Source organism: Camellia sinensis, chromosome 3, assembly GCF_055761805.1.
Source record: "Camellia sinensis isolate YWXY chromosome 3, ASM5576180v1, whole genome shotgun sequence".
In the NCBI taxonomy this organism is placed as follows: Eukaryota; Viridiplantae; Streptophyta; class Magnoliopsida; order Ericales; family Theaceae; genus Camellia; species Camellia sinensis.
The window spans coordinates 80,375,134-80,402,979 of record NC_138963.1 but is presented as its reverse complement, the minus strand read 5'-3'; the positions used below and the strand labels follow the sequence as shown (position 1 = coordinate 80,402,979).

The following is a 27,846-nucleotide window of genomic DNA, read 5'->3' as shown; positions in this document are numbered from 1 at the left end:
CAACTTTGAAATTTGTAGATGACTTAGCCACCTTTGAATACACCCCTTTCATTCCTCAAGGTACCGTGTTGAAGAGGTACCAAAACTGGTGGGTGACTAACATGGAGATTTATTTGGCCATTCCACCTTTAAGCCTACTAACAGTGTTAGATGTGACCAAGCCCAAAGAAACTGGGGAGGTCATTTCTTCCACTGTTTCAGAATTAGCACATGCTGCTCCTGCTGCTTCAATTCCTCCCAAAGTCACTCGGGCTGCCTCGAAGAAAGGTATACCCTTATCTCTTCTCCTTTTGTCTTTCATAATGCATTTTGCCTTATCTTCAATTCTTCTTTTGTGGAGGTGGTCAATCACAAAAGAAAAGGAGCCTCTTTGAACTCGAGAAGGGAAAATCCAATATTCAAGGAAAAGAAAAGGAAGAATCAGATGAAGAGGAAGAGTTACTTTTGAAAAGGAAGAAGAAGGCGATCGTCTTTTCATCCGACTTGGTAACTGCCAGAGAGTCAGAAGATGAATTCATCTCTTTGGAATCTAGATTGCAACTTGAAGAACTTGAGGGAAAAGTTGAGAAAGAAATTGAGAAAGAGCAGACCCTGCCAATACAGAGGAAAAGGAAAAGAAAGGTGACTGTCTCTCCTTCCGATATGGTCGAAGACTCTGATTCTGACAATTGCCAAAGCCATAGAGAGGAGAAAAAAGATGTCTGCTTCCGCTCCTATCTCAGTCGAAGATACCATCTATGAAACAGCCGTCAAGACAATAGAGCAAGAACATCCTAAAGCCATGATTGTCTTTGAGAGAGCTGAGAAGAGACGGCAGCAACAGTTTCTGAGAGATGAACCTGCTGCTGCTGACATACTACAAAGGGAACCTGTAAGAAGGCAACAGATTGCCAGAGATTACACCCTTCGTAGTTCCCCCATTATCGCCGATACTTTTGGAGCAGGTAATTTTTATGCTTCTGCGATTTTTCCTCTGTTAACCTTTGGTATCGAGGTTTAACATTGCCTTACATTTCTTCCTCTTGGAGCGGCCACTTCTGAGTGCATCTTTCCGATGAGACCTCTCTCAGTTTCATTCGAGGTAGATCAGATGCAGGATGTAGGGACTACTCAGACCATACTTCCATTTTTAGGGTCTACATTTTCTACACTTTTCCTGAGGCCAAGCATTCCTGCACCTTTTCCTCTTAGTTTGGCTCCCTATCTTTCTTACTTGACTCTTGACTTCCTCAATTTACTTCTTTACCGAGTCTTGCTCCTCTCTCTCCTTCCAAGGAGACTCCAAGTGCTACCTTGTCTTTGATGGGTGCTGACAGCTTTCCAATTCGTGACTTACTACCTTTACCTAGCTCCAGCCCTCCTTCTCTTGATTCATTGGTGACTAGGACCATGGAGACCATCAAAGATGCTCCACCCATTTCTCCTATTGCTATGCAATCTTCTGTGTCTCCTATGGCAACTCTCTCTGCTTCCCTCATGTCTACTGATGAGATTGATATTTTTAAGGCAAGATTAGCTGGTCTTTTTGACATCACTTCTACTTCTCCGACATTTGATGAGGAGGCTGAGCCATTAGTTTTAGCTGATTCTTTGCTGGAAATTTTCGAGAGCTCTCCTTCCTCCAGCAGCCAACCTTCTGTGCCTTCGATAGACTTGGACACCTGTCTAGACCTGCTAATTTCTTTTTCGAGGATTCCCTTCGAGGCCCTACAAAGGCCTATAATTAAAAACGGGTTTCTTCAATGCTGCAAACTTGCTGAGCAGTCTGGTATGGATGTCTCTAACCACCTATCCCAGGCAGCAGCTACCATCGATTTTTACATCAGCATCTGTTATGCTGCCAAGGCCGCAGATGAGAAATTGGTCAGAGATCAAAGTTTTGTTTCTCAAGTGCATACTGAAGTATCGATGCTTAAGGAATAACACTCCTCTGCCTCTCACTTCCGAACTCAACTGCTGGAGAGGAAAGCTCAACTTGAAGAGGAGCTTTCTGCAGTGAATCAAGCCTTACTCCGAACTGACCTCAAACTGCAAATCACCAATCAAGGACTGGCTGATCAAAAGAAAGATATGGCTGCAGCTATTCAACTGTTTTCGTCGTTTACCAATAGGAAATCTGTTGTACAAAAATAGCTAAAACATTGTAATGATTTTTGGGCCAACTTGTGGCACAATGTACTTGACTATTTATAAAACATTTCCTTTGTTTACTATTTTATGTTCTTGTACTCAGTGTTTATTTTATTCCCTGTGTTTCCCAAATAGTTGGAAAATAAGGTTTTAAATATCTGCCATTAATCTTTTTGGAATGCACATAACCACTTAAATCTTTCAAATGGTATGCCCCAAAAGGCAAAACTCTATGAATTTGATATGGTCCTTCCCAGTTAGGTGACCATTTGCCAAATCTATGGCTTCTAATCCCTATTGGGAGTATTGTCTTCCACACCAAATCACCTTCATCGAAGCCAATGTGTTTGACTTTCTTGTTATAATTTTTGGCTGCTTTCTTCTTCTGAAAGAGAATGCTGTTTAATGCCAAGATTCTAGCTTCATCTATATCTTCTAATTCTAAGCACATACTTTGATAGTACTGCTCAGGATCCAACTGGTTCTGGCATTTTACCCTTAAGGATTTAACATTGATCTCCACTGGTAACACTGCATCATGCCCATAAACTAAGGCATAAGGAGTGACTCCTGTGCTTGACCTTGGGGAAGTTCTATAAGCCCACAATACATCTAACAATAAGTTGTGCCAATCTCTCGGATTATCTTCCACAACCTTTTGTATTCCCTTTTTTAAGGACTTGTTAGATGACTCAGTTTGACCATTGGCTTGTGCGTAATATGGAGTGGAATTCACAAGGCTAATCCCGAACTCAGCCACAAAAGACTTTACCATTTTCCCATCAAAAACAGTCCCATTATCGACTGTTATCGTTTGTGGGATGCCAAATCTATGGATCAAATCTTTAATGAACCCAATAACCTCCGTCTGATCTACAGCTTTATATGGTTTGGCTTCGACCCATTTGGTGAAATAATCAGTAGCCACCAAAATAAAACAATGATGCTTCGAAGAGGGAGGGTGTATTTTCCCCATCATATCCATGGCCCATCCTCTAAATGGCCAAGGCTTTACTACTGCATGTAGATCAGTTATGGGCACATGCCTTATTGTACCATGCTTTTGACATGCCTGGCAGCCCTTTGCATATTCTATGCAATCTTTAAGGATAGTTGGCCAATAATAGGAATGTCTTCGAAGCAGCCATCTCATTTTTACACCAGGCTGATGTGCACCACAGATACCTTCGTGAACTTCAGCCATAGCTATTAATGCTTCTTTTGGCCCTAAACATTCTAACAATAGACCATCTCCCCCTCTTTTGTAGAGATCATTGTTGTATATGATATATTGCACAGATTGCAATTTAACTCTTCTGCTGGCTTTCGAGGATGGGCCAACCAAGTATTGCATTATTGGATGTCTCCAATCCTGTTCCTGCAGATCATTATAATTGATTTCCAGGACCATGTTCCTTTTACTTAAAGGAGGTATAGGTTTTTGGTACGTCGTTTGGCTTACATCCCAATGGCTACCATCTTTACTCTTCAAATTCGAAGCTTTCTGCGCCACATCGTTAGCTCTACTATTCAAGAATCTCGGGACATAAATTACATTTACTATTTCAAATTGAGAGAGCAAATGTAATGCGACGACATAATATGGCAGCATACTTATACTTTGACACTTGAAAATCCCTTTTACTTGGTTAACGACCAATTGGGAATCTCCAAATATGTCAACTGCATGTACTTGTAATCCAATAAGAATTTCCAATCCTACTATCAAAGCTTCATATTCAGCTTGATTATTAGAACAAGCAGTTTCATCTATTCTGAAACCATGTGTGGTTTCAATTCCTTGTGGTGACTTGATTACTATACCAATTCCAATTAGGCCATTGGCTTTCGATCCATCGAACCACATTTGCCATGGCTCGACACTAGCCATACTGAGTTCCATTATTTCTTGACTCTCTGTTTGAGATGGATGGTCTGCCAAAAAATTGGCTAAAACTTGTCCTTTCACTGCCCTTTGGGGCACATATTCTAAGTGAAATTCTGACAGGGCTAATACCCATTTGCCAATTCTTTCCTTCAACATAGGTCTAGATAACATGTATTTAACCAAATCTGTGGTTGAAATTACCAAGACAGTTGTAGGCAAAAGGTAATATCTTAATTTCATTACAGCAAAATACAATGCAAGGCAGAGCTTTTCTACAGCTGAATATTTACATTCGCAAGAATTTAAAAACCTACTAAGGTAATAAATAGCTTGCTCCTTGCCTTCCTCATCGTCTTGGGCCAAGAAAGCTCCCAATGAATCTTCTGCTGCGGCTATATACAACTTCAAAGGCTTAACGCCATTTGGTGGCATCAGTACTAGAGGGTTGGCCAAGTAGGCTTTAATTCCATCGAAAGCACTTTGATGCTCCGTTGTCCACACAAATTCCTCTTCATCTTTCAGCCTTAATAATGAAGAAAAAATTTTAGTTTTCCCTGCAGTGTTAGAAATGAATCTTCGAAGAAAATTAACCTAACCAAGGAACTTTTGTAATTATTTCTTACTTGATGGAGGTCTGGCTTCAATGATGGCTTTGGCTTTATTCTGGTCGATCTGTATTCCTTTCTTGTGTACTACATAGCCCAAGAAGTTTCCTGATGATACGCCAAAAGCACACTTAAGAGGATTAAGCTTCAATTTGAACCTTCTCATTCTTTCAAAGGCTGCCTCTAGGTGAAACAAATGTTCCTCCATGGATTGGGATTTAACCACAATGTCGTCAATATAACATTCTAGATACCCACCAATAAGGTCATGAAAGATAGTGTTCATAGCCCTCTGATATGTGGCCCCAGCATTCTTCAGGCCAAATGGCATTTTAACCCATTCGAAGGTCCCAATATTTCCAGGGCATCTAAATGCTGTCTTGTGAACATCTTCCTCCGCAATGCAGATTTGGTTATAGCCTGAGTGTCCATCCATCATTGATAAAATGTGATGTCCTGCTGAGCTATCTACCAACAAATCTACTATAGGCATAGGATATTCATCTTTTGGAGTTGCCAGATTTAAGTTTCTAAAATCAATGCATACTCTCATTTTGCCATTTTTCTTGACTACAGGTAAAATATTAGATAGCCACTCAACATACCTGGCAGTTCTGATAAAGCCTGCCTTGAGTAGTCTAAGAATTTCTTCCTTGACTTTCTGGATCACTTCTGAACCCATTCTTCTTGGTTTTTGTTTGTATGGCTTGAAATTAGGCTTCATGGGAAGCCTATGTTCCACTAATGACCTATCCAATCCTGGTAGTTCATTGTATGACCATGCAAAACAATCTTTATATCTTCTCAGAATAACTAATAACTGGTCCCTATCAAGAGAACTCAACCAAGCACTCATATAAATGGGTTGTTGTACAGATTCTTCCCCTAAATTTATTTCTTCTAAGGGGTCTTGTATCTGAGTACTTACTGGTACTCCTTCTTTGATCTTCTCTGTCTTCGCAGAAATCTCCTTACTGTGTTCTGCTTCCAGGCTCTTTGATTCCTTCTCTTTATTCTCCTCCTCACAGACAAAATCTGTCCACAAGGTTTCTTCTTCCTGTATTTCTTGGACTTTTGTTTCTATGTCCAATGCACAGTATTTATCAAGGGTCAAAACTCTGGCTTGTTGCTGCTCCCACTGATAGCCAATTGTCATGACTTCTTTCTCTTGCTCTTGAACTTTCTGGACTATTGACTTTATATCCAATATTGAAAACTTGATTAAAGCCAAAGACCTGGCTTCTGGTGCTCCATCTTGCTGCCTATAACCAGGCATCATTTTCATCCTTAACCACTAGCTTTTCACCAGCACTCTCCTAGACTAAATGCTTCAGGTGTGCTACTTCCTCATCAGCCGTTACTTCGACTGAGGCATCGAATTCCATCAGTATACTGAGCGGTGCCACGCCATCAATATACAACTTGGCTTCTGCGAAATCTGCACAGGCTATGAAAGGTTGAGGATCTGCATTAATTTCCTCCGTCTTCCCATTGCCTAAAGCCATTATCATCTTCTGATGCAAAGAGGAAGGCACACATTTATTAGTGTGGATCCAATCTCTACCAAGTAAAGCATTGTACTTTGCATTGCTATCGATGACGAAGAACGCCGTCATGCAGTCCTTGGTTCCCACACTCAGGTTGATGGGTAGAATTCCCTGGGCCATCTGCTTGTCTCCAGCAAAACCAACGATGGTTGTACTGGTTGGGATCAACCTGGGATTCCTCTTCCCTAATTTCTTCAAGGAGGATTTCGGTAATAAGTTCACCGCCGCTCCGTTATCCACCAAGACTCGGTTTAACTGAACCCTATCGAAGAAGGCCTTAATGTACAAAGGCTTAACATGCTGCGTCATGGAATTCGAGGGATACTCGAATGGATACGAGAGGTTAATGCTTACCACTTCCTCGCTCTCATATTCAACTTCCATTGGGGTGACCATCTCGAAATTATCTTGTATCATACTCGCTTGTGAATCTTCACTAGAGATCGGAATTGGATCAGCTTCCTGCCCTTCTTGATTCTCATCTCCAGCTTGGAATTCTTGTGGTAGTATGTGTACCATGTTCACTTACTGGGGGAAACGAGCCAAACTAGATGGCTGGCTGTACCTGTTTCCCCTTTTGGTCACCTTGGTCAATTACCTCAGAAACATCCTGCATGATGCATTCTGGTATTTCATTGGTAACGGGTCCCTTCGAATGATTTTCCTCAGTTGGTTTTCCAACCAGAAATGTTTGCTCAGCCATGAAAGTTTCGAACATTTCTTCTTCCACCATTTCTTTCTTCTGGCTTACGCCAATATCTTCTTCTGTTTCGCTACCACTCTCCATCAGAGCTTTCTCCAACCCTGCTAGACTTTCCTTCTCTCTGACCTTCAGTTCAGAATGAACCTTGGCCAACTGTTCTCTGCTGCAGTCCACCTCATTTTGTGAAACTAGCTTTGAATTATGGTCTGACTTTCGATTCTTCTTTTCTCCAGTCTGAATCATCGAAGAACTCTCTCCACTTTCCTTCAGGTCTCTCTGGTATTGGGTATACCTACGCTGAATTTTCCTCCTTTGTGATCTGGAAATAACGGGGACCATATCTGGTTCCCTCGTTCTTGGGTGTTTCAGCAATACCCAGTTGTTGGGGGCCACCAAAGGAGGCTTAACCATCTTACTTTGATTTCCAAAATTCCTTTGGGTAGGCATTTCCCTAGGTTTGTTTTGCATCACAAACCAATCTGGGACTCCAGGTACCCACGAACTTACTGACCCAGACGTTGAACTGCCTCTTTCTTCTTTCGAGGTCACCTTCGAGGCTGGCTGTGAAGACAACTGTTTGGCCCTGTCTCCAAGCTTTGAGCTTGATTCAGGTTCTCGATGATGGTGATCATTTTCTGTCCTTCGTGAAGCTGGCCCAAGGGGCCAATTCCTGGTTTTGATCCCAAAACCTGAACTCTTCTCCAACCTTCTTTCAGAATGACTACTCTCCAACCTGTAATAGTTAGGTGATCTGGACTCATATAAGGGCCTCTTGCCTTTAGCATGCATTCTCTCACCTGCAGGCTCAACCACTAATGGCTGCCGCCTAACACTAGCCGGATACGGCCTTTTATTATAAGCATTGGTTGGTTTGGGACGCCTCTGCACATCCCTGTAATACTGCTTCCCATCGACTGGAAGGCCTTTCAACCACTTATAACTCAGTCTGCACCTGGGACACATTCGTTACATTACGGCTGCCTCCAGGGAATCATCATCCAGTGCTTCTTCATCAGAGTCTTCCCTCTGATGTGAGAAATCTCGTCCCATAGCTGGTGGACTTCTAAGGTCTTTTTTGGTCGCTGTCTGGTTGGCCACATGCATCTGTACATTGACTTCCTCCATTTCTTTCAAAGACAGGTTCTGAAAGTCTGACATAATGACATTGGCTGCCACCTCCCCAATTTCTGGAAATGGATTGCTATCGATCCTCATGGCTTTTTCAGCTTTGGCTGGGAACTTCAAACTCCCTTTCCGAATTTGTTCTTGGATCCTGTCTCGAAAAACAACACAGTTTTTAGTTGAGTGAGACCAAGAATTATGCCATTTACAATATATTTTTCCTTTAAGTTCATCAAGAGATGGAATTTTAACACCTTTTGGTAACTTAAGGAAGTTGGCCGCAAGCAAATGATCAAAAATGTCATCTGCCTTAGTTAAATCGAAAGAATATTTCCTGTGGAGATCTTTCTTTTTAAACTGCTGGTCAATTGTCGTATCTTTATGAATTAACGCTTCACAGATCATAGGCTCTTTTCCCACAATCTCTGCTGCATCAATCTCATAATTAGGATCTTTGTAGTATGTTTTATATGATGCATTATTTCGATCCTGTTCCTCTTCTAGTAATGCTTCATATCTAGATACTTTATAAGTCAGTTCCACTAAATCTCTAAACTCTGTTGAATCAAACTTCTTTCGAAGCCTGAACTCTAGGCCATTTTGGGCCAATCTTACAAATTCAGTTTCTGGCAAGATTACTCTGCATTTATTTTGAGCCCTCTTAAATCTGGAAATAAACTGAGTAGCCTTCTCTTCAGGCCTTTGACTCAATCTGGCCAAGTCTGCCATGGAAACTTCTGGCTCTGATTGGAAGAATTGGGCATGAAATGCCTCTTCCATTTGCTGCCAAGTCTGGATGGAGCCAGGTGGAAGGTTAATATACCATACAAATGCTCCTCCAGTTAGAGAATTTGGGAATAGTCTCAACTTTATATAGTCATGATTGGTAAATTCACCACATTGGGCGGCAAACCTAGCAATATGTTCTACTGTTGATTGGTTTCTGTTCCCATGAAAAAGGACAAAATCTGGTATCCTGAAACCTCTTGGATATTCATGTACCCTATCGACCCATTCTGGGTATGGTTTTCTATACACAGGGGTCTGGACCCCCCGAGCCATTGGTCCACACAATTCCCTAACTATCTCAGTGATCTGGTTCCTAAGGACCATATTTTGCGCCTGCTGAACCACCATTGGGGGACCAAACACAGGATTTGGTGGACAAACTTGTGCTTGTGGTCCTTTTGGTCCATAAGGTGGTACATTTGGGACTGGTTGTCCCTGTGGTAGAGGGTGCGGTTGGGGGTGTAGATAACCTCTTTGAGCTTGTCCTGCGAAAGGACCCACGAAAGGTGCTGGAACAGGTATTGTATCCCTTCCACTTGTAAGAAAACCTTCTAACCCCCCGGGTATAAATTCGAATAAGGGATTATTGTACCCCCTAGCGCCAGGTATGGCTTCGAATATGGGATTTGGAACCATTCTTATGCCATTTTCTTCTATCGGGCCAGATCCACCAATTTGCATGGCTTCACTGTTGATCATTGAGGCATTCTGGCCTGCTACAGGCCTCGAAATGGGTTCGTACCAAGACTGAGGTGGTAATCTTTCATGAATCTGATTACTGGTTTGACCATTAGAATGTCCATTAGCTTGCATAGGCTGTTTGTCTCTAACCAATCTTTGCTGAGGGACATTCACCTCCTCTATGTGTCTTACATTCGTTGGTTGGTGGTTATTCATTCGATCCAAAAAGGATACTGCCCACATTTCCATTGTGTTTATTAATTGCTGTCCCATGGCATCTATCAAGCCGTCCCACGGATTGACTGGCTGAGTAGATGGGACACTGGATGGTCCAATTCCTTGATCTCGTCCACTATTACGAACAAATGGTACTTGCTCTGAAGTATTGGTCTGTTCGACCATGGGTTCCGATAGGATAAGAGTCTCCACAGGATGTGTTATCACATTATCCTCTGGATTGGATGTTTCCACCTCTCCTTCTACGCCTTCTTCCAAACGTTCATTTTCTCCTTGTCTCCTACGTCTAGCCATTTTTTAAAGTGCTCCCACTGGGCGTGCCAAAAATATATGTTGGCCTTTTGGCTTTCGAATGTTACTTTTGTAATTATGAGCGTGCCAGCAAGGATCAATCAGTCCTTACAGAATTGTAATTGCCAACCAATTATTCAAACGATTGTGTTATGGTTCTTTTAACCTCAATAAAGAGGACTTTTACTGGTGGCTTACTGGTAATTTGACTTCAGAGAACTTGAGCATAAGAACAGTTAAATAAACTGAAGTATTTCATTAGTATGAGAAACTTACAATGATCTTAGTTCCGTAGAGAATTACAGCGGCAATATACTCGAAAACTACTCCTACAAATGAAGTGCAGCGCAGGAACTTAAAGTACAGAAATATAAAGGACAGGAAATAAAACTGGAATATGTAAAGTAATTCTTCAGAGCTTTTCTTCGTCCCTTTCTCTGAAGTCCTTCCTGCTATTTATACTTTCCGAAGATAACCGTCGAATTGCATTTCAAACCATCGAACTGCTCCTCCATAATCGCTGATCATGCTACCTTATAAGTAGTTCCACTACGCCTTTACTTGCAGTTAGGCTTCCCCCCTATATTTGAATTTGAATGTGAGCAACCGTTGAAGCCACGTCACCGTATGTCTCTTTGTTGATCCGCTACTACTCAGATCTTATAACAACCAATAGTGACTGCCACGTGTATGATCAGGATCGAAGACCTACCTGGTCTCCCCATATTACCCTTACTTTGCCACGCGTCGAATTGTTATTGGCTAGCACAAAATGTGTAGCCAACATTAATGTATTAAAATTTTATTGCGAGAAAATTTTGAGCAAATCCTAAAAAAATAAAAAAAATTCAAATCTCATTGTCGATCGCTACCAACTGGAGCAGCATGACTTTACCTGGAACGAAAAATTGTAGAAAGAATAAGCTAAAGATGGAAAGTGAGCTTGAAAATACTTGAGCAAGACGGGCCAACGCTTCGACGTTCCTCGCTTCCCGACCTCTATTGTTGCTGCGATGTCTACGGTTGTTGTGAGTGTTGTTGATGAAGCAAAAGCTGTGGCTGAAGCTGAAGCTGGCGGTGGTGATGGTGATGAGTGTGATCTTGTGGGTGTTGTTGAATCTGATAATTAAGGATTATCAAAAGAAACCAAAGCCAAAGACGGTGACATAACACCAGTACTAGTCATCTGATTAAACCCACTTGCTCCGCCACCGCCACCGCCACCACCAACCGGTCCTGGGTCAAACCCACTGTTAAACCTCACCATCTCCCGTTGTTGTTGTTGTTCGTAATTCCTCAACATCTCTTGTTGTTCTCTGGCAGCCACCGCGGCTGCCAATTCCTGAGGCACAGTCATTTGCTGGTGGTGTTGGTGGTGGGGTTGCATCGCGAATCACCAATTGAGCTTTGTGCGATGCCTGCCAGCAGGTAAATTAACCCAACATTGACATAGAATTCATATTGTAAGGTATCATTGAAGATGAGGCCGGATTGTTTTGCATAAAACCAGGGTGTTGGATAATCGGCAACACCGCCGAGGGTCCAATGTATGTGGCTAATTCTTTTTTAGCGGGGTAGATATCGATTTGGACTTGTTTGAGTCTGTGTTGGAGGATTGATATGAGGCCTACGCAACCGTAAACCGGGTCGCGGAGCCTCGCACATCTGCTTCGTACTCGAGGGAATTGACGGCTTCTTCGCGCTGGCCCGCTTTGAGGATTTTTGCGATGTTGCTTGCGCCCAAGACTGCGTCGACATTGGCGAATTTTTTAGGCTGGTCTGGTGGTAAATAGGGCGCGAAAACGCACTCTTGCGTGTATTTTTGACGGCGAAGCTTGCACGCCGCACATGGAGACTTCGTTGATGACATCGCTTAGAAAACTATAAATATAAACCAAACTATAAACAGCTCAACTCTTCAAAATTAACGTCACATTCTATATATGAATATGAGACTGATGATGGTACGCCCACCTTATAATAATAAATAAATAAAAAAAAACGTAACTTTATACTTTTTTTGAATTATAATTCAATTTTTTTTTTCATAACTAAACATAATATGGGATATAATTAAACATTTCATAACTCATAACTAAAATAATATAATAACTGAAAAAGAAAAATTGTTGATAATTAAAAAAATTACATAATTAGAAATACATATAATATATCATTTTTCAAGATGTGTATATTAAAATTTCCCATGAAATATATATCATTTAATGAAATTTTATTTACCGATTTTAGAGAAGGCAATAAATATAATCAAAAGGAAATTGTTTGAGGCTTTAAAAAACGAGTAATGGTCGGAATACTAAATTTTTTATCAAATTAATGATCAAATGTCACATATGGATGTGGGGTTCGCAATTTTGTGGAACCCACACCTATGTGAGACATTCGGTCATTTATTTCGTAGAAAATTTGAGACTATAACATTTTGCTTTAAAAAATCTCATACAATTCAACCCACAATGATGTGATTTGACAAGTATTAGTTTTTTATTGGTCATACACTCAATTATATGGGACTTACCACCTTTGTCATATCATTGTGGATGCATTTGTATGTACAAAATGTAAATCTCTAACATTGTTGTAATCAAAATATCAAATTATATGAAGAATAAATATATACATTTTCCATCTAAATTAACGAAGAGTATAATACACTAGCTAATTTTGTGAGCGGGTCTTCTTTTTCAAAAAATTAATGTGAAATTAAAATTGAAAAAAGTCATTTATACACTCTTCTTCATTACTCTCCCTCTCAAAACTTGAAAACCCAAATTAATTCTTGGAAAAATTAGTCAAAATTCTTCCATTGAATCTTTGTTTGGTAAAAAAAAATAACTAAATTTATTTTGTTTCATAAACACCCTAAAGAGGAGGTGCATAGTTAAGTAAGGACAAAGTAAAATATTCTTTTTTTTCTTTTTTTTTTTTTTTTTATCAGCAAAACAAAAACTTTATTGATGAAGAAAGCGTAATACATGCAAAATTACATCAACAAAGCAGGGAAGTGCAGAAAATATCATAGCTAACCTTAACAATCCCAATTTGGTTGACACTGCAAAAGAAGTACAATCATATGCTAGCACTTAACCCAAGATTTGTGAGAAACCAATCAAAAACACCCAAATAAGAGCAGACCAACTATACAAAGCACCACACCAAAAAGGTTCATCAATCAATAGTAATAAGAGATGAGTGAGTATTGGGCCTGTGCAGACACCAACAGTGCAAACAAATACATCAGAAACCACTCATTAAACCAATAAGCTCAATGTCAACACTTCAACTTGAAAACATACATGAAAAACAAGCATTGAACCTCTGATGCCCTGAACTTCACCTAACAAGCACTGCCAATCAACAAACAACAAACCAACAAGTAAAGAGCCAACTGGTGATGACAAATAATACCTCTAACCAAATATTTGATGCAGACCACCAGATTTGATCTAGATCAATCAACCATCATTACTGATACAATACTTTACATCGCAGACCACTAGATCAGTTTTAGCACAGCAAGCACAAAGCAGATCAGTTTTTGCAACACAAAACCACCACAACATCCATTCCTTAAGAAGCGTAACAACATAACACAAGGTAGCAACGAACCCTCCGCATTAGGATACTACTTGAACTCCTTCCATCCCAGTTGTATCGTTGCCAAAAACTCTTCTTCTTTACCCCTCCCCTAGCCCACCACTGACCTAATACTACTGTAGCTACTACTCCCTAGTCCATAACAGAATACTATTGTTGTTTTTCCTCCTTTACTGAGATAAACAGACTAGAACTAGTTGACCACGGAGTAAACAGTCCACCATAGAGTAATTACTCATTTTATCAAAACTACCACTATATAGCAGCAGCAGCAGCTACGATAGAGTAATTAATCCTTTTAACAGTAGCCCATACCAGTTCATCACTCCACACTATATCAGTGCAGGCCAACATAATAGCCTTCATCCACCCAAACAACATCTGATTAATCTAAGATTAGAAATGGAGTCCTAGGGAAACAGAGCAGAAGCAGGGTCAAGCAGCAGTAGAATAGATCCAATCCACCAGCAAGACCTTAGTAATACCTCAGTAGCAGAATTAGCATAGATAGGAAAGCAATTCAATCAGCAATACCACAGCATTACACATAGCATACACTGCCAGCACACCCAGATCAGTCATTAACCTCAGCAACCAGAGGAGTCCACCCAGATTAGACTCCAACCTCAGCAACCTGATGTTAATGCACAAATCAGTCATTCCATCAATATCATTTGCCACATCACATACTTCTTCCTGAAATGCACCTTCTCACTTGCCTAAGGTTTATCACAAAATCCTGAACTGTAAAACTATGTTCTAACGGTCTCAACCATAGTGCAACTCTGACTTTCATCACTTCACATAACTCAGCCACCTTAGGAAGTGAGACATTGAACACCACATGGAAGCTTAGAGAGGTATGCCCCTCCAAATCTTGCGCTCCTTACTGCTGAGCCTCTCCTCATTCCACCATAAAAGTAACCCTTTAACAGTTCTAGGTAAGGCCCCTTGAACATCCCACCAATTCAGCATTTTAGACCACACAGATGACGCAAATAGGCAGGACACCATGACATGGTTCACAGTTTCAATCTCATCTTTGCAAAATACACATAAACTTGATGCATTGTTTTGAAGCACACCAATTCTTTAGAGAAAAGCTGAGGTCTTTAATCTACTCTGCCATGCAAGCCACCCCAGAATTTGGATTTTGGAAGGCAAGTATTTAACCCACACTAGTTTACAAATACTCAATTGAGGACTTGCAGTAGCAGAAACCCCATTATACATAGATGACACTAAGAATACCTCTGTTGCTCCTGCTAACCACATTGGTCTATCAACCTGGTTAACCTCCAAAGCAGGTGCAGCACCCAGGAAATTTTTAAGCTTTGTGACCTCACAATCTTCCCAACCATAGAGCCTTCTTCTAAAGTTAAACACACAGTCCTCTACATTTCCCTTCATCTCATACATTGTTCTAGCGAAACCTCATTTTCCAAGGTTAAAGAGAATAAGCCAGGGTATTTATCTCTGAAACAGGTGGCATGACCCCATTTATCCAACCAAAACCTTACTCTGCTCCCATTCCCAACCTTTAATTCCCAATTATTTAGGTAAAACTATATGAGTGGGCTATTAGACATAGCAATATTGATTATACCATTCCATACACTAGAGACACTAGGCCTTGTGCAGGAAGTGGGCACCCAATCTCTAAAGTCCACCTTATACTTGCTACGAATAACCTTCCTCTACAGTGCATCTTTTTCATACCCAAACCTGCACCACCATTTCATTAGTAGACAGTCATTCATCACTTTTACTCTTCTCAGCCCCAGTCCCCCTTGATCCACACTTTTTGACAAATCAGCCCATTTGACCAAGTGTATCCTTCTCCTTACCTCAGACCCCCCCAAAGGAATGAAACCTGCAGTCTATCAATCACTTTAGCTACCCTTTGAGGTAATCTAAACAAGGATAGATAATATACCGGCAACAATACAATTACAGATTTGATTAAAGTTAACCTCCCAGCATAAGATAAAAGCTTTCTTTTCCAGCTAGCTAGCCTGCTACAAATCTTGTCCAACACTGGTTTCCAAGTTTGCTTTCTATTGGGATTAGCCCCAAGGGGTAGACCTAAATATTGTTTGGGCAGCTTCTTGATCTTGCAATTCAAAATAGATGCAAATCTAGCTAAAGATTCATCTAAAACACCCACTCCATAGACCTGACTCTTATGATAATTAATCCTCAGGCCCGACATCACTTCAAAACACCTCAAGATCCTCTTCAAACTTCTGACCTCCTCTTCTTCAGCCTCACAAAAAAGAATAAAATCATTCGCAAATTGCAGGTGAGACAGCATCACATCATCTACACCAATTTGCACACCTTTAATAATTCTCATCTGGTATGCTCTTGTTAGTAACATATTGAAACCTTCAGCAACCAAGTTGAATAGAAAGGGGGACAGTGGGTCACCTTGTCGAAGACCCTTTTGAGGACTAAACTCTTCAGTTGGAGACCCATTTACAAGTACTGAAATTCTAGCCATACTAAGGCACTCCATAATCCATTTAACCCATCTTAACCCAAACCCAAACTTCAGGAGCATAGACTATAAAAACCCCCAGTTGTCTGAATCATACGCCTTCTCAAAATCAAGTTTAATGATCACACCCTTCTTCTTGAATTTCTTGTGAGGCCCCTAAAAATTTTAATTTCTTAAAAGTCCCTTACTTTTAAATTATTTCCTTGAAGTTCTTCAGTTTCTTAATTGCAACCCTAGGATCAAAATACATGCGCCAACAAAAAACCGCAAACCCTAATCGATTTCAGAAACTTAGAAATAATTTCTAATACTCTAATTGACTCCCTAAATATGAAATTACCACTTGGAAATCCTAGGCTTTTCCGGTCTTTATCACGTTCGTCGATTGATCGCGTTTTTGTTCGAAACAAGAAATCCAAACCGAATTAGACTCCCTAACCCTAATTTAATTTAATTCTACACTAAAATAAATGTTCCAATTCATAAATTAAACCCAGTGCCCTCATATTTTTCTTAAATCACATTTTGACCCCAAACTTGTACCATTACACACATATATACATATATATATTTGTACCTTTCTTAAATAAATAATTTTATACACAAATATCTTCATATATATATATATACATAAAATCAACAAAATCTCCTCAAATCTTGAGCACATGGCCAACCGTCATACTTCCTAGGCTATAATCATTGTACTTTAGAGACAAATCCCTTGAATCATGGAAATAATTATGACCTTAGTACCAATTCTACATATATATATATATATATATATATGTATATATCTAATGTACTTGTAACTAGAATGGATTAAATTAGGCTTAAGCTTAACTAGATCTTAATTAAATACATAATTAAGGTCCTAATTATCCACTATTCCATTTCATTTGAACTAAATACAACTCAATTCCATTACATTTCAACCAAAGGAAATTTTAGACAATTCACACCATTTTTCCTATAAATACGCCACCATCTTCCATCTATATGAACATCAAACACCACACCCACACACCCACATGTCATAGAGAAAGGGAGAGGAGTGTAGAGTGAGCTTGTGGGAGGGACAAAGAAGAGAAAGAAAGCAAGTCTTGCAAAACTAGTTCCATAAGCATTTAAGTAAGCTACAACACAACTCTCTCTTTTATTTTTCTTTTTCAAATACATACTCTTAGAAGTTTTAAACATTCATTTCAGATGTTTTTTTGATAGCATTCTCATGTTAAAAATGAAAGGAGTTGAGCCTTGATTTTACCCTTATTCTATTTCTCTTAATCGGTATAAGACTACCTTTTTCCATATAAAACTCTCAAAATTTCCAAAGGCACACCTTCACCTTAAATTTTTGAGTTTAATACGTATTATTTAGAAAGTTTTCATCACAAGATAAGTGGAAAATTTCCCCTAGTTGACCTCTTTTCTCACCAACTTTCTTGTTTCAAGAACTGTGCCAGAAAAATCTGTTTTACAGCCAACTTTCAAAAATTCTATAAAAATGTTTTAAAATCTTCTGGACCTTAGTTTTATGTCAACATCTTCCTTAAAGAGTTAGCTTTCAAGGAAAATTAGTTTCATTTAAAAACAGTGAGCGGTTTGAAAGAAAATTCGATTTTTGTAACGGTCGACGAATTTAGACAGTGCTGGAGTGTTTCTTAAATAACTAAAAATCTAGAAAATCTATTCCATTTCCGAAACATGTTCTGAAAACTAGATTAAATTCTATATGAACCATAGGAAGGCTAGGTTCGGGAAAGATCTGAAATAGCCCTTTTGATTTTATTCTTTAAATAGTACTGAATCTGGAAATTTAGTTTTGCATGGGTGCCTTTATGCTCTTGTGTTCATGAATATGCTTAATAGTTTATGATCATGTCTTGGTATGATATTGCATGTGTTATGGTTATGTTCCTTATCTTCTGCATTTTAATGATGCTCATGCTTATGTGGATATTACTATCCTGTTGAGTTTGTTCTAACTTGACTTAAAACATTGATCCAAACGGAAAACTTAATTGGCATGGTATTAGGTTTTCGATCACTTGAATATTGAAGAGATGATAATGTGTTATATATGGATTGATGGGATGTGCTCCCTAATAGAAGGTTAAGTCTTATGCAAACGGTTGTCGCGTAAACCCTAAAATGGAACGGACGTATTCAGACTCTTTGCGATGGTTTGATTGGTGAGATAAGGTTGGGTCCGGATGGGACATTCAGGAGGATAAAACTTTTTTTTAGAAGGATAAGGTTGGATTCAGGAGATAAAACCTTTTTCTTTTCGCCGTCCCTTTTGAGGCCCTGCGGTTGGCGCTACACGGTATATAACCGTTGGTAGGCATCCGAGGTTAGTTCTGCAACAAAGCAACAAAAGGAGGAGTTCCGAATAGTCTGATGTCCAATTCTTGTGGTTGGGAGGATGAACCTCTTTGGGGGATTTCTAGAATACTAACCACTAACATTATAACCTTTGTTATCTATTTGAATGACATGTTCCTTTCCTCTATTATTGAAATTGCTATTATTGACTTGAATATTATGCTTCACTACTTGCTTGCTATAAATATGATGGTGTATTGGATTGGGAAAAAAGGACAGGGTGTGTGTGCGTTTACTGGGCATTTAAAGCTCACGGCGTTTCATTCCAGGTATTGAAGACCATTACACCGATCGAAGGTAAAGCTAAAGTATTTGAGGACGTATGGCTATCCTATGAGAGTTAGGAACTAGTTATGTTAAACGTGTTTTGAGATTGTAAGTGATAGATCCCATGTTGTATTTAAGACATGGTTTTGTAATTTATATATATATATATATATAACATTTATAACCTAGCCTTAGACTCCGTCAACTTATGTGGGCCTTGTGTTAATACCTTATCAAGATCTGTCAAAAAGGTAGCTTTGCTATCTAAGGTGGTTGGACTTAGAAGAGAGGCTATTTTGACTCCTCTGACCTTCTTGGGATCTTGCTTGGTTATTAGCCAAAGGACTCATTAGTGACGTTTCCTACTCTTGTAACCTTAGATAAACCCTGTATTTAATGGTTAATATATTATCTGATGTTCCCGATTTTTTTGGGGCGTCACATTTCTTCCACCCATCCACCACTTCATTGGCAATCAAAACCCCATCTAGTATGTTCCTCCCTCCAATAAAGGTTGATTAGGTCTCAATAATGATGTAGGGTAGCACTTCTTTGAGTCTTCTTGACAAGACCTTAGATGGGACCTTGTATACTGATCCTACTAAGCTTATTGGAATATAGTCTGTTAAGCCCACAGGGTTTTTCTTTTTAGAGACAAGAGTAATAAAGGAGCTAATCAAACCCTTCACTAATCTGCCATTCCTATAGAATTCCTTCATAAAATTGAGAACTTTCCCTTTTATCACCTTCCAGAATTTTTAGAAGTATAACATGTTGAAACCATCTGGGCCAAGTGCCTTGTTTCCTTCACAATCCTTCACTGCTGCCAAAATTTCTGACTTTGAGAACTCAGTTTCTAACACATCAAAATATGGACTGCTACTCATTGATTTAAATATGCCTCCTAACTTAGGTCTTGACACCCACTCCTCAAAATACTGCTTCTTGAAGTGCTCGAACACTGCAGACTTCACTTGACTAGGTTCCTTAAGCACTGAACTACCAAAGGCAATGGATATTATTTCATTTCTACAATGTTTACCCTTGGCCACCACATGGAAAAACCTAGTATTTCAATCCCCTTTCAAATTCCAATTCAGTCTTGATTTTTGTAACCACGTCCATTCCATCATTCTATGAAGTTTCCATACCTCTTCACTAGCTGCTCTTCTTCTAGCTTTCTCATACTGGTCCAGCTCTCTATTCTCTGCTTGCAGGTCAAGGTTATGAACTTCCTTCTCTACTGCTTTCAATTTGTTAGGCACAGACCCATACACCTCCTTATTCCATTGCTGAAGTGCTAGTTTCAAATCTTTCAATTTCTTCTGTAATATGAATCCAGCCCAACCATTAGTCTCCTACTCCTTCCAAACTTTAACCACAAAGGAGAAGAAATTTGTATGTAGACACCAAGCATTTAGAAATCGGAACGGCTTTGGTCCCCAATCCCTTTCATCTTCCATCAAGAGTAGTGGACTGTGATCTGAAATAAGCTTAGGTAATCCCCATAATTTTAGTTGAAAAGCCTCCAACCATCTTGGGTCCACCAACACCTTATCTATCCTACTCCATTTCTCACCTTCCCTGGAATTACACCATGTGAACTTTCTTCTTAATAAAGGTAGGTCTTGTACTTCACTATTCACAATGAACTCATTGAGCTTAGTCATACCCCTCTCTCTTCTGGAGTAGCTTTTCCTCTTACCAATATGTCTAATTTCATTAAAATCCCTACACAGACACCATGGTTTAGGAAACCCTTGTTTCAGATTAAGCAAACTATCCCAAAGCTTTCTTCTTTCACCCACATCATTCGGTGCATAGATATTCAGTAAAACACACTCAAAAGAGTTAAATATTGTACCTGGTAAGAGTATGAACCTTTTATTAATGCAACAAGCACCAAGTTGAAATACCTCGGGTCTCATATGCATAACAATCCTCCAGTTGTACCTTTAGAATCCACTGACATGAACTCCATTCTAGTCTTCACCTATATTTCTCTGACTTCTCTGTCTGTAATAACAACATTTTTTGTTTCTTGAATCAACACTATATCAACATTTTTATCCTTCACCAACTTCCGTATCTTTCCCCTCTTCTCTTGCCTTCTAATTCTTCTAATATTCCAAATCAGTATCTTCATAAGGAAACATTATAAGGCTCTAATGAAATCCCACCTCCATAAACACCCTATGCAGCTGCCCCATTTCCCTCCCCCCCAAGCTTCTCCTTATCTTTCTTTTCCAACTCCACTATTTTGCTACTAACTTCCTCTTCTATTCCGTTATACACCAAACCCAATATTTTGGCCAACTGTATTGTTACTTCAGCTTCATTAAGGATTCTTGTTTCTGCATCATTCCCATTCTCAATAGATGTCAATAATGAGGCTTCTACAGCTACTACTCTCAGCAGGGCATATTTTGGAGTTGGTTTACTTGTTGAAGCACCCTTATGTCCATATCTCCTCACAAGATTAAAAAAAAAAAAAAAACCCCTTTCTCTGAGGTTGTTGCCGACAGTGGGTCTTTTTACTCTATATCTTCTTCCATTTCAGCCTTATATTTACATCACTCTTGCTATTATTTGTTTGGGCTTTTAACCCACTTAGCTCACTAAGCCCATTCTATGAAGAATGAGGCCCACCCAAAGCATTAGGCCCCTGATTCAGATCCAGCTGCACTTCTAGATTCACCCCAGGCTGAAGCAAAGTAGACCCACTTAAGCTTTTCATAAAACCAGGCATGAACACCTGGTCATTACCATTCTGACACTATTCTGCACAACCGTAATTTGGCTCACCCACTGTTGTTTCGAGCTCCTGTCCCACTATTCCACTAGACGTTGCAACTACTGTTTCACTCCTCTCGTGCACATCTTATTCCACCTCAATTCTGTTTAGTGGTCCATTTGTCATGTCCCATGTTGCCATTCTATCATTTCTTTCAACCACCTTAGCTGACTCAGCTGCCCAGTCATCATCATCTTCGCCTTCTCTGTTTCTTTCCTCCATAGACTTACCTACCTGTTCATTTGCACTGTAAACATCATCCAAGTGCATATGCTTCTTATAGACACAGGTCTCTTTAATTGTTTGCACAACTACTCTCTATTCTTCACAAACTCAAACTGGGTAGAGCACTCCTTTACACTCAATATTTATCATCTTATTTATTGGCTCCATGCATTTAGTAGAGATCTTCATCTTTCCACTGTTGAACAATTGTGCCTGGCTTAACTCTTCTTCAATGCAGATAATCTCTCTCCATAAATTCCCAATCCTATGTAGGTTGGTTCTATTCCACAAGTTTAAAGGGATTCCATAGCAACTTATCCACACACACGGTTCTTGTTCTAGCACTTTCCCTACATCTCCTGTGATTACCTCTTTACACCAGTCCCCAAACATCTCCTTTACATCTTTCATTTTTAATTTCATCTCCTCGTTTGAATTGAAAAACAATATCAGGTCCCGTCCTCCACCCTTCCTCACCACAACATCCTTCATTCCTCTAGCTTCAAGCTCCATCTTCATGTTTATAGTTGCATACATCGCCTTCAAACATAGAATCAAACTCTCATATAGCCATCCATTGCCTATTTTCTCAGCCTTTACTATAACAGTCCCCATTTCATTAGTATTCCACCTTTTTACTACTTGCGCATACCATCTCTGACCCACATGCTGATTCATTCCTTTACTTGAGTCATGCGATTGTGGATTTTGTACTCCTTATCTCTTTACCTGGGGCTACGTATAGCCTTTCTCTTACCTCTCCCTACCAAAGTCAGCACTTTTTACCACTAGTATCTTGTCATTCACCCACAAACCATTAGCTTTTTGCACTGTGACATTTGCTGCTACTTGACAACTAAATCTCACAAAACCAAATCTGGAGGCAATTATTCTTCTTCTCTTGTGTGGAATGAATACATCATTCACCACTTCAAACTTCTTAAACAGGGTGAACAGGCCCTTAGGATCCATACTTTGTGGCAGGTTATCCACAAACAGTGTGTACATACCAAAATGATTATCTACTCTTTTTTATCCTTACCCCCCTCTTCGCTTCACAATACGAATCCAACCTCCTCAATCTAGTGGCAGGTTATCCACAAACAGTGTGTACATACCAAAATGATTATCTACTCTTCTTGATCCTTGCCCTCTCTTCACTTCACAATGGGAATCCAACCTCCTCGATCCTTGCCCCTTCCCCCCTTTTTTTTTCTCTTAGATAATATTACTAGAGTAACAAGTTACTGTTTATATCAATTTCGATAATAATAATTTTTTTTTTAAGAATTTCATAGTCAACATTGATCTTATTTGATAGATCTTGATGGGAAGTTGATTGACTTTTTGACTTTTTGGATTTTTTCCTATTTTAGCTTGGGCTAAAAAGTCTCATTTGAGATGAGTTTTTTTTGGCTTTTTTGACTTTTGTAAAAGAAAAAATAAAATAATTATAGTTTAGATGTGACATTTTATCTTATTAACTCTTTAACCTAATTTATCTTTTTGTGGCTAAAATAGCCCTAACCTCACATGCCAAACATAACCTTAATTTTATTAAAAACCAATATCTGAATCAAAAGTGATATTATTTTAAAATTTAATATTTTGGTAATAGTGATATGTATTAAATTTTTCAAGAAAAACTTTTTATAGTTATCCTTAATATATTAAAGTTTTATTATGAAAGAATTTTAATCAAATCCCCCTTAATTCTAACCAGTACCAGTATCCCCTCTTCCCTTTGGATCTTGAACCATTGCAACCATCTTTTTTATCTCTTAAACCATCGTCGTCCTCTGCCCAATCATTTTTTATTCCATTATATTATACACATATATATAAGACGAGCCCTAAAACCCAAATTTTGTCTCTGTGTCCCAATCACCATGACTCAATTGATACTATTTTTTGTGTTTGGACAAAACCCAGATGAACAAACGCAAATCACTTAACAATTGTTAGTAATTTTAAGATTTTCCTACTTAGAAAAGTAGAAATATTCTTACAATAATAAGTTCTAGAATTCTTCAAAGAGGTTGAAAAATTAATATAAGATAATTAGATGTATATGTTTTTGTGTAAAACATAATTAACTGAAATTTAGTTTTCTCCCGTACATAAATGAAAGTTAGAATTTAATGTAAATAATTAGAGAATTAAAGTTAATTTTTTTAATGGGCAATTAATATGTGATTTAATTGAAATTTTGTTATTTTTTATGTTAAATTATTATTGTTAGAAATTATTTGTAGGAGAGGAGACAGAAATGAAATAAGAGCAACAGAAAGATGAAGTAGTACAACATAGGGATAATAAGCTAATTTCATGCCATTATGTCAATAGTGTTAGGGTTGCAATTTAATTCAAAACCGCAATCGAATTCTCTCCCTATTTATAAACCATAGGAGATAAAGTGCTCCGATGTTAAACCAAAGCTAAAATGAATTTTGCTCAAAATTAAAAAAAAATAAAAAATTCAAAGCGAGATACTCAAAAATGAAGAAAAAAACCAAGAAATTACGTTTTGATTAGTACTAATATTTTCTTCTCTCTCTAAATCTCAAAAGGAACTATACAATCTGCTAGAGATAACAACGATGAAATCGATGAGAAACAAATCGTCGTGAATTTAGTGTCGAAAATGGTGTGGGATTCGATGGAACAAAGAGAGCCAAGGGTCTTGGGTTTGAGTGTGAGAGAGAGAGCTCGATCAGATCTTTTGTTTCACAATCCCAAAAAGAAGACGGAGACTTAGGAATACAATATACTATTATATTAAGTGAGTTTCTATCTTGATTTCTTGAAACTTTTGTCATATGATATTTACATAATTATATATATATATATATATTCTACAATAACTTCTTACTCAACCACATTTTCCAAATAAATACTCCATAGTAATAACTTCTTCTCTTCTCCAATAACTTACTTTTATCATTTTTTTTTTTTTTTTTGCCTTCTTTCTCTATTTTTACAATGTTTTTCTCTTTTGAAATAAAGTACAAAAGTGTTTGATGTAATTATGGCAAAGGAAGTATAAACCAATAGAAGACTATCTGTAACAGCGCCGCGGGGGACCTCGCTACAGCTCGGACTCGACTTTTCGTCAGTCACGGTTCTAAGTCTGAACCAAAGAGTCCAAATCCGGCAAATCGTTTTTGAGAAAAAACAGATTTTTGAAAGAAGTGCCAAACATGGACTGCTTTGCCAGATACAGAGTCGCCACCTAAATATTTTGTTTTGGGAAATTTAGGAAACCCTGACTCGGTGCCGAAAGGCCACGTGTCCGTCATCACCAAAGTTGCCTCGGCTCGGGAACTTGGGTACGATTGGGGAAGGTCACTTCGTGAGCACCCCCGCTCGCCCGGTCGTAGACCGGCCTCTACTAACCATGATATCAATTTTTGAAAACATTGTGAGTTCTTGTATCGGTTATTAGCCTAGGTTACTATGTGATGCGCACAGCATATAAATATAGACCAGGTCGCCTGGATTGGAACAAAACACTTCTTGTTTGTTTTTGAAAACGGTTTGCTACCCGCAGGTAGGCTTAAAACATTTGATGATTTATTCCAATTCAGATAACCCGACCTTCACCCACAGGCATTCAGGCAGTTAAATCATATAAGCACATAGCCTCATGGTAAGCATGCTATTCATGGCAACATTCACACACATGCAAGGATGCTAAAGCATAAAACTTACCGGGTACTCCAAGCCAAAACAAAGAATTACATTAGAAATCATGCATGGATCCTAAGTATACAGAAATGCCTAATGCAACACATGCAAAAATGCAACTATGGCAGGCTCGGCTATTCTAAGATAGTATATGAAATGCTACAACTACCATGTATTCAATTTGGAATTGAAAGTACGATGCAGTTAGTATGGTGCGCCGAGCCCGATGCATGCAATACAGATGAATGAATGAAAACATGCTGTCATACTGTATGCTAATTTAAACATGCCCTAATCTAACCATCAAAAGCGGATAAATAAAAGGGAGAAAGACGTGGGGTTGGAAGACATACATCACACTCACCCACACTTATTACAGTTATGCCCTCACTCGGAGGGTCCAAATAAATATACAGTCCGAATGTTACAGTCCCGAATAAAGGAATATTACAGTCCGAAATATTACAAAGTTCTAATTAATTAGTGAATTAACTAAGAAAGCAAATAAAACTGGCGTGCATGCCAGGGACTGCCTTGCTTCTGATGGATGATGCATGTCCGGATTGTCTTGCGCGGAAATCCACCGGAATGCCCCAATTAGCCTCTGTTTACACTTGTTCTTGAAATGCGTGCCAATTCCCAAGAAGTTGCTGATTCCTGATTTTGCTGCAACAGAGAGCAGGAAAGGGACATAGCAATGTATTTGCACAGATGTATGCATGTCTCGATCCTCGTGCCACCAATCACGCAAACCGAGGCATGATGGCCGAGAAATCGAAATGCACAACTCAATATAGGATGAATGCACATGAAACTACAGCTAAAACCTAACTCCATCATGGATAATCCGGAGTGTCGGTGACTGGGGAATTGAGACATATTCCGTCACTCGGAGTACGAAATGTACCTCGTTTCCCGTGCCCGGGCTAACTCCTATTCCGGACATGATGCAATATGCATGATATGCATGAAATGCAACTAAGATATAATCCCAACATACAGAATGCTATGGAAATGAGATGCCTCGAAATGCGTGCACACAGGCACGCAAACCGAGAAAGTGACGGGATGTTGAAAATGAGATGCCTCGAAGTGCGTGCACACGGGCACGCAAACCGAGGCGATGATAAATACAATGAAAATGAGATGCCTCGAAGTGCGTGCACACGGGCACGCAAACCGAGGCGATGACAGATACAATGGAAATGAGATGCCTCGAAGTGCGTGCACACGGGCACGCAAACCGAGGCGATGATAACGCAAACCGAGGCGATGAAAAATACAATGAAAATGAGATGCCTCGAAGTGCGTGCACACGGGCACGCGAACCGAGGCGATGATAAAATGACAATGAGAATGAGATGCCTCGAAGTACGTGCACACGGGCACGCAAACCGAGGCGATGCTAAAATGACATGGAAATGACAAATGGGCTTATACCAACATGAGTGAGCCTCAGCCACACTCACATCGGATGCCGTCGGATAAAAATGGAGTGCCTCGAAATGCGTGCACACGGGCACGCAAACCGAGGCGATGCTAAAATGACATGGAAATGACAAATGGGCTTATACCAACATGAGTGAGCCTCAGCCACACTCACATCGGATGCCGTCGGATAAAAATGGAGTGCCTCGAAATGCGTGCACACGGGCACGCAAACCAAGGCGATGCTAAAATGACATGGAAATGACAAATGGGCTTATACCAACATGAGTGAGCCTCAGCCACACTCACATCGGATGCCGTCGGATAAAAATGGAGTGCCTCGAAATGCGTGCACACGGACACGCAAACCGAGGCGATGCTAAAATGACATGGAAATGACAAATGGGCTTATACCAACATGAGTGAGCCTCAGCCACACTCACATCGGATGCCGTCGGATAAAAATGGAGTGCCTCAAAATACGTGCACACGGGCACGCAAATCGAGGCGATGCTAAAATGACATGGAAATGACAAATGGGCTTATACCAACATGAGTGAGCCTCAGCCACACTCACATCGGATGCCGTCGGATAAAAATGGAGTGCCTCGAAATGCGTGCACACGGGCACGCAAACCGAGGCGATGCTAAAATGACATGGAAATGACAAATAGGCTTATACCAACATGAGTGAGCCTCAGCCACACTCACATCGGATGCCGTCGGATAAAAATGGAGTGCCTCGAAATGCGTGCACACGGGCACGCAAACCGAGGCGATGCTAAAATGCGATGCAACATGGCAAAAATGATACGCAAGCATACTAACAGAATTTCAGCACTAAAATATGGGGGAAAACAGTCCCGAAATGAAGCGAAATGACATGAAATGCAAGGAAATGCCCCGAAATGCAACATTAGGCACCCGAAATGGCCTATAGCTATACCAA

At 39.5% G+C, this 27,846-nt stretch overlaps 1 long non-coding RNA gene and 1 pseudogene across 1 annotated transcript in view; one reads left to right on the top strand and one right to left on the bottom strand.

Annotated features, from left to right (window-relative positions):
- The window catches only part of LOC145822631 (uncharacterized), an 82,476-nt gene that overhangs the window by 15,781 nt on the left and 38,849 nt on the right, over positions 1-27,846 (top strand). The gene's annotated exons all lie outside the window — the stretch shown is intronic.
- LOC114276703 (LOB domain-containing protein 36-like) lies at positions 10,803-11,971 on the bottom strand (annotated as a pseudogene).